The sequence below is a fragment of the Mustela nigripes genome, chromosome 12 (assembly GCF_022355385.1).
Source record: "Mustela nigripes isolate SB6536 chromosome 12, MUSNIG.SB6536, whole genome shotgun sequence".
In the NCBI taxonomy this organism is placed as follows: domain Eukaryota; kingdom Metazoa; phylum Chordata; class Mammalia; order Carnivora; family Mustelidae; genus Mustela; species Mustela nigripes.
Window position 1 is genome coordinate 134,112,295 of NC_081568.1, and position 8,842 is coordinate 134,121,136.

The 8,842-nt window shown below is 41.0% G+C and overlaps 1 long non-coding RNA gene across 1 annotated transcript in view; it reads right to left on the reverse strand.

Annotated features, from left to right (window-relative positions):
* The window catches only part of LOC132028019 (uncharacterized), a 25,232-nt gene that overhangs the window by 3,298 nt on the left and 13,092 nt on the right, over nt 1-8,842 (reverse strand). The window contains exon 2 of the long non-coding RNA XR_009407321.1: nt 530-688. This is a non-coding gene — a long non-coding RNA (uncharacterized LOC132028019). The remainder of the gene's footprint in view (nt 1-529; nt 689-8,842) is intronic.

Here is an 8,842-nt window from a genome sequence, read left to right on the forward strand (position 1 = left end):
TTTTGGTTTTTTTTTTTTAAGATTTTATTTATTTATTTGACAGACAGAGATCACAAGTAGGCAGAGAGGCAGGCAGAGAGAGAGGGGGAAGCAGGCTCCCCACTGAGTGAAGAGCCTGATGTGGGGCTCCATCCCAGGACCCCGGGATCATGACCAGAGCCGAAGGCAGAGGCTTTAACCCACTGAGCCACCCAGGCACCCCTGAAAATGTCTTTTCATGGAAAGAATTGTTTGGAATCATTTTATATGAGGAATCATTTACCATACAGTGTGAGAAAAGGTGGCAAAACCCGATCCCTCATGGAGGTGCGGCCATCAGAGAGCAGCTACAGAACGGCATAGGCAGGAAAAAAAGCAAGATTTTGCGAAAGAGATGAGAGCGAAGACAACCTGAATCGAAATAGTTTCTGAAGGGCCAATTTTCTTTTCTTTTCAGCTAAGAGAGATGTTTCAGTTCTGGGCATTTCTTTCCAAGACCATTTTTCTGGCTTATCTCATAGGGCTCTTTTTGGTGTTTTGCATTTCTCACCTCAAGCAGCTGCTTCTTAGCCGTTGACTTCAGGTTATTTCAAAAAGTCATCTCGTTCACTGTTTCCTCTTTTGACTAAAGCTTTTTTAATATTCTAACGCCGAGCTCCACGTGACTCTTGGCACATGCGAAAACAAAAACGCATCTCAGAAAGATCACCTGGAGCAAAAGAAACCAGACATTCTGGTATACACTATATGAGTCCATTCATGTAAAGTTAAAAAACAGACAAAGCTAACGTACCAGAATATGGGCTACTTAAGTAGGTAGACTGGCAAGTACATTCAAGAGCAGCTTTGGGGGTGCTGGGTATAATTAACATCCTAGTGACATTGCTGGGCTTCCTTTGCGAGCATTGATTGAACTGTGCACTTAGTATTTGTGCATGTCTCGATTTCTTTGTTACATTTCTTTTAAAAACGGAACAGTCAAGGAAACACGTTCTTCTCGTTGACTTAAGGGAAATCTGAGTCTGGGTATCTCTAGTGATTTATTAAGGAAAGAATCATTAAGTTGGCAACATTTATATGTTTTTCAGACTCACGTTATTGCAGTGTTGCTTTTGACTTCATCGGGTTTCAGTGTCCATATGAACCATGCTTAGGAGACCAAGCATTCAATAAATCAGTGGCAATTAGAATGAGAACAGTACGAAGTAATGCAAAACAACACATGATTAGGATTGCAGGGCTGTAGGACTGTGTTTTATTGAAAAAACAATTGTCATGCTTCGCTAAGCCTAGAAACCCTAGGAGGAAATTGGAAACTAAACATTGATGTCGCTGAAACCAATATTATCTAGACAACTTCTCTTTCTCTTTCTTTTGTTTCCTGAAAATACCATCAAAGACTAAGTCATTTGATATTCCTTGGCTGATTGTTCAGTAGAAAGTTCTGTGTTATTGGAAGGGGAAAAGAAAAGAAAGTCATAAAGACTGGTAAAGTTAATGAACTATTTCACATTTACCAATATTCACATTTAAATGTTACTTCTATATTATTGGCCGACTTTTGTTTTCTGTAACAGTATTGGCGGCTTTCTCACAGTGCATGCCTCTTCCAAAACTTTTCGATTTTAATAGGATGTTGGACATAATTCATGAATTCATTATCCCTCCTTACAGCAGAAAGAGTTCAAATGTTATCAATGTTACCATCCCGAAGACTCTGACCCCTTGGCTGGGTTAAGGACATTGGAGAGGGTATGTCCTATGGTGAGTGCTGTGAATTGTGCACTGTACCTGTACAGACCTGTACCCCTGAAACAAATAATACATTATATGTTAATTTTAAAAAAAAGACTCTGACCCTTGCATATAAGCTGAAAGTTAGTGGAGAAAACATAGATTAGTGATGTCAGTTGCTATGATATATCAGGAGGACAACTGTGGGGGTGAAAATGCACTTCATCCTTAGGACTCAGAACCTCAGCAGAATTGAATGTTTGATCCCATCCAGTTATACGTCTGTTCCACAGGTTGAGGGATTGAATTCACTTCAACAAACATTTATTGAGGGAAAGTTAACGTACAAAACATTAAGGATAGGGTGCCTGGGTGGCTCAGTGGGTTAAGCCGCTGCCTTCGGCTCAGGTCATGATCTCAGGGTCCTGTAATTGATCCCCGCATTGGGCTCTCTGCTCAGCAGGGAGCCTGCTTCCCTCTCTCTCTCTGCCTGCCTCTCTGTCTACTTGTGATCTCTCTCTGTCAAATAAATAAATAAAATCTTAAAAAAAAAAAAAACATTAGGGATAAAGCCAGAATTGTGAGAGAGATAAATATTTACATAAAAAATTATTATACAATATGATGAATGCCATTGTATAGAAATATAGAAATGGCTTCACAGGCAGAAAAGAGAGCAGCTAATGCTGCTGGTGGCATAAAAGGCTGTAGAGGAGGATCTTAAAGAGGAGTGAGAATTAGCCATGTTGACCAGGTGCTGAAGGACATTACAGGAATGCACAAAGGCTTGAGTTTCTGTGGAGTGAGCAGGAAATACTGGTTGGGAGAGATGGGGGTGCTGGGATTAGAGCAGGAATCCCAAGCTAGGTTCTGGGACGGTCTTGGCTGCCCTGGGAAGGAGTTTGGATTTTACTCAAAGAGCAGTAGAAGGTTTATAAAAAAGGGGAGTAACATGATTTTCCCTGTGTTTTAGGAGAGGGTAAGGTCAGCTGTGATGTGGTTAGTGCATTGTAGAGGGGAAAGCAGATAAGAAGGCCAGTTAGGAACTGTTGGGATAATCAACACTGAACCAGACCAAAGAAGCAACTTCTTGGAAGGCAGAGTTCATCCTGGATTTAAATAAGTTTTGGCATGTAGATGAAGGAATACTGTAAGAGCATGAGGACAATATTGTTGATCAATTTTTTAAAAAAGATTTTACTTATTTGACAGACAGAGATCACAAGTGGGCAGAGAGGCAGGCAATGAGAGAGGAGGAAGCAGGCTCCTGTTTGAGCAGAGAGCCCGATGTGGAGCCAGATTCCAGGATGCTGAGATCATGACCCGAGCCAAAGGCAGAGGCTTTAACCCACTGAGCCACCCAGGCACCCCAATGTTGATCAATTCTAATGATATAGAAAGATGTTCAGAAGTTATTGTTGAATAAAAAAGTTTACAAAAACACAAGCATTGTGATTTGGAACACCCTCCTCTCCCCATCAACCCATCCGTACCTCTACAGAGAAAAAAGACAGAGAACAATAATATTTACTTGCTAGTAGGCTTTTCGGTAATTTGAGAAAAATCAACTAAAATATAGTATGGAGGAGCTTAGAAAAACGTTTTCTTTTTCTCATTCAGACCCTACTGAAACCTTGTGGATAGTCTGGCATTTCAGGAGGAGAGGGGGATTTGCAGAACCAAGAGGAGTATATAGCAGGGTTGAACGACACAAATAAAATAGAAACAGAAATAGAAAAATAAAAATAGAAATATGAGCACAACATGTGGAAATGGGGTTACTGAACTGACAAAGAGAAGACATGCAAATAATTTTATTTAAAGTTTGTGTTAAAGGTTATCTCGGAATGGTTTTCAGATTGTTTCTTATTGTCAGTGCCTAAGGACGTCACTCTGTGAAGGTGGTGGTGGTGGTTGGAATGGCCTATTTAAGGACTCTTCCAGACATAAGATTCCTCATGGCATCGGGTTCCACTGTTACCACTATATGAAGGGGACTAATAGCCTTATATTACCCCTTGTATTACTTTAAATATTCTCTCTTCTATGTTTTTCACAAAATAAAATTGCCCACAGATGCAAGATTGATAGAATTGATGCTTTCGGATAAAACAACTTACATGCCGTTGTGTGGGGCCATATTGGTTTTACTGATTCAGAAGAAAACCCATAGAAGGGTTGGGGTTTGAAGAGGTAGCTACCAGAAGGAGGAGGTATTTAGAACAGAAAGAGGAGAAAAGGAATAGAATCACTGAGGTTATTTTCAGGAGGATAAATATATTTGTGATGAAAAGGGTTAGTAGTCATGCTTCCTTTTTTTATTTCACTGTTGCAAGAAGATGAGGTTCAAAGGAAGAGGGACCAATATTAAGTCTGTGAACCAAATCCACCTTGGGTTTGTAATAGGTGCCAGTGATGCATCATCTCTTGAAAGTGCTCGTTGTCCTGGGTCCTTGGGTGATCTAAGTTCCCCTCCTTTTTCTTTAGATCTTGGTTGCTTGGTTTACGTATTGATCTCCACTAATCATTCTTTCAGCAGTACTTCTTTCTGGTTATTTAACTTCTCCTTGTTTCAGTCCCTTCATTTTTGAAGGTATAGGGTTAGCTTCGATTGTTTAAAAAAATTAAAAATCATGTACCCCTTGAAACAGGTAAGCTTAGCGTTTTGGTGGTTGAAATTGGGGTAGAAAGGCTGAGTATATCTGACTCTTCTTTCTCTTCCAAGCTCTCCCCAAAGGGGCATCCATGGAGCCAGGATTGAAAACTCCTGGACCCAAATCCGTGTCTCCCAGGATCAGGAGAGGTTACCATGGCCTCTAGTATCTTAGCTACCGTAAAGACATGTGTGGGGATGGTATTTTACTCTTCCACATTATATTTTCAGTTGGTTCTCTTAACAAGAAACATTTGTCTAACTGTGGTTGTGTAGTCATTGGGGACTGGCCTCAGTTCTTGTGTTAGAGAAGATGAAATGTAACTCTCAGAGGCAGGAAAGCAGTTTTCCTGACCTGCCACTGTCTTGCTGAGTGCTCTTTTGAAAATTGCTCCAGATCTTCACACCTCGTTCCCTCCTCATTTTTCCATAAAGACCTCTGACGGCAATGTGCATCATTTTGTGGTTCTGGGAAAAGAAGAAGCTGGTCTCCGTCCTTCAGAGTCATGTGTTTGTTCTCAGTTGAGTGGAGAAGGTTTGAACTCTTCTGGACCTTGATGTCTCCCTGAGTATCTCCTAGTTCGGTAGAATACTCTTAACCACTTAGCTTCTCTGGGCTCAAGTAAAGAAAATTGTTATTACATCTTTTGTGGAAAGCGTTTTCTGCTTCTATTTTGGTCTTCCCCTCTGAGCGTATTGTATGAAAAGAGTGGAGGATTATCCTCCTTTAAGGGAAAAAGAATCATTTTATCGTTTGGTTGCTGTGTCAGGGGTCTGAATCATTTCCAGTAGCTGGCCCTTCTCTGACCCTCCGAGGCTGCTGGTTAGCACCGACTGCAGAGAGCTCGGAGGAACGCTTTCAAGGATTGATTCAGAGGCAGCAGAAACCTCTTACGCCCACAACCTAACAACCTTTCTTGGGATTCACTCAAAAGGCATATCTGGGACCTCCACTTTGTGGCTTTTGAAGTAATACATCTTCATTAGGAGTTAGAAGTAAACATATATTTTTAAAGCTCGAAGAAGGAAGCAATTTGTCTTGAGCACAGTAGATTTGATCTTTAGAGAGAGGTGAACGGCCAACTTTTTTTTTTCAGCAAAAGCTAAGGATGATGAATGAAACGCCCAGGGCTAAGAAGGCCCCTTCACAGCGGAGAGTGTTATCTTTAGAAGGATTTTTAAATCAACACGCATCTAGCTACCTGGCTAAGGAGTACTGGATCGGTGGCTTTTTCATGGGCTGTTTCAGAAGAATAAGACCCCGATATTGTATCTTGCATTTGTGAAAGAGTCAACATCCTCAGTGTCAAAGGAATTTATCTTATGAATTATAATTCACAAGAACTCTATAATAGATAGAGTCTTTGTTGAGAGGGTAAGCCCTTTTCGCCTGCCTGGTGCACAAGCTACAAAATACATGAGGCTTGTCCTCTGGAAATCTGCCCTTAAGTGAAGGCATGCACAGTTCTTTGACTCTTCCTTTATATGTGTCTTTTTATATTTAGACACTTTTTTTTTTTTTAGAAGATTTTATTTATTTGAGAGAGAGAGAGAGAAAATGTAAGCAGAGGGAGGAGCAGGGAGAGAGAGGGACAAGGAGACTCCTCGCTGAGCACAGAGCTCAACTTGGGGTTCATTCCTAACACCCTGGGGTCATGACCTGACCGTAAGCCAAGAGTCCAATGCTCAACCAACAGAGCCACCCAGGCACCCCTAGGTAGACGCTCTGGGTATATGTGGGCATTGCCATCTTGTGAGAGTAGATGTTGCAGCGAAGTACTTAAGATGCGGTTTTATTTATCTACATAATTAGAGGTTTGGTTGATGTACTAATCTAGAATTTGAGTGTCATTGCAAGGTTTTTACATTTTAATAATTTATTTTTGTTTTTTTATTTTGATTTTGCTGGTTTAGCCCCTAAGCATTTGATGTTAAACAGATAGGCATGACCCCCTTCCCCACAAAAAAATCTAAGAAAATGACACAAATACATAGTACTCCTGCATAGAGCAGTATGAGAAAACGTGTTTCACTGTGGAATGGTCTGATTTATGACCTGATTCCAATGAAATCTTAAAAATGGCCTAGATTTATAGCACATACTTCTCTGTGTGCTTGAGGTACATTATATCATTTAATCCTTCGAACAACTCCACATGACAGGTACTATTATCACTCTGTTCAGCAGGAGAGGAAACTAAGATGTAGAGAACACAAGTAATTTGGCCAAGATTGCCTCGTTAGCAAGTGGCAGAGCCAGTTTTCGAACCTAGCACTCATAGTGCAGCGCCCAGGTTCATGACAGGAAGCTCCAGCATCCCAAGGAAACAGGATGGCCTGCATTTATTGAGCACCTACTACAGCTTGGGTTGACCAGAGAAAAGAGACACCGTATCACCCCATGAAGAGCATAGTGTTAACCCTGGGAAAATGCATCCACTGAGGAAGGTGGCATACCAGGCTGATTTCAGATCACATAAGTACATGCTAGGTCTACATTAATTATCCTCCAGAATATGTAATTTAGAATCATTAAGATCTAAAAAAAATTGGAAGATTTAAAAGAGTTGAATGAAGATGAGTTATAACTAGCTTTTTTTTTTTTTTTTTTTTTTTTAAACAAAAAGGCCTAGAAAAAAATTTTCTTGGGTAAAGAAAATGAATTTTCAGTTGTAGAATCTATGGAATGATTTTTTTTTCCCCATCTAGGCTAGAGATTCTCTCACTCACTGAAATCATCACATTTGGAAGGCTGCCATTCTACCACCAATGCTCACTGAACTCATCCCCTCTTAGTGTTTGGTTTGAGATGACAACCATTGGCTCAAAGTTGACAACCTCCATGCACACACACACAGATGTGACTCCTCTCAGCCTTTGGGGGGCAGCTGGGTGTGGCTTGGGAAAACCATTATGGATGAAGACCCAAGAACCATGGAGCACACCTCTTAAGGCCTTGGCTTAACATAAACTCCCCCAAACTTAGGTATAATCAAGGAAAAGGGAGGAATTCCAACTAAATGGAAATCAAGTTTCATTACTTTTGCCAAATGGGAACTCCAAATGTAAGTCAAAGTGTTCCACCAGTAATTTTAACATTGAGGTTTTGGTCTCAGCTAATATCATCACAAAGGATTGCAGTTGGGGAATTCGGACTTTTTAAAAAGATTTTATTTATTTATTTGACAGACTGAGATCACAAGTAGGCAGAGAGGCAGGCAGAGACAGAGGGGGAAGCAGGCTCCCCATTGAGCAGAGAGCCCCATGTGGGGCTCGATCCCAGGACCCTGAGACCATGACCTGAGCTGAAGGCAGAGGCCTAACCCACTGAGCCATCCAGGTACCCCTGGATGTTTTTTTTTTTTTTTTTTTTTTTTAACAGAAGTGTCATTGATGGATTTATGGATTGTTCCTGAAGAATTTCACACTTTGGAGATGGGTCTTAGAGCACTTGGGTCCACTGTGGAAAGGCAGATGAAACTAGGAGCACAGATAATAGTCGAAAAAATCATGGAGGCCCACAAATCTAAGGAAACAATTCTGAGATTTTAACATGTGTCTGAGTTAAAAGTGCTCACGCTTACAAAGGAACAAGTTCAAATGTTCTTATGTGAAACAAAGTCCCTTTTTCAAAAGCACCATTGACAGAGAAGTTGGAGCCTGCTGTTAATCTTCTCTAGGTAGGAAAGGGTACACGGTACAGGTTTTTTGCCTACACATGAGACGGTTTTCTCTGCACTAGGGCAGGGAGGTGCCTGAGCACATAAAAAATTTTTCTTTTTGCCAGGCTAAAACTTTTTGGAGTCACTTTTTATAAAGCTCTAGAAACTTGGGTTTATTTCATGATCAGCTATACATAAAAATCTTCTATATCAAGAATCACTTTAGTAGAAGGAGAAAATGGGACTGGGTGGGTGTTAGTGTTACCTCAAGCCTCTCTGGTTCTTGCCATGGAAGCTGGTTCGTGCATTATGGAATTTCTCCTTAGCTTTGCTCCATGGTGAAAGGTGTCTTGTTTTAGTTTTTTTTTGTTGATACTCATTTCAGCTGGTGCTTATCTCTTTTGCTTTCCAATTTTCCTGTCTTTTCTGGCCACTGACCTTAATGATTGAGGATCCACAGACTGTACTCATGTTTGGAACATACTTACTTTTCCTTATTGCATAAGCAATACGTATGTATTATAGAAAAATACAGGGGCGCCTGGGTGGCTCAGTGGGTTAAAGCCTCTGCCTTCAGCTCAGGTCATGATCCCAGGGTCCTGGGATCAAGCCCCGTGTCGGGTTCTCTGCTCGGTGGGGAGCCTGCTTCCTCTTCTCTCTCTGCCTACCTGTGATCTCGGTCTGTCAAATAAATAAATAAAATCGGGGGAGGAGTCAAGATGGCGGAGAAGTAGCAAGCTGAGACTGCTTCAGCTAGCCGGAGATCAGCTAGATAGCTTATCTAAAGATTGCAAACACCTGAAAATCCATCGGC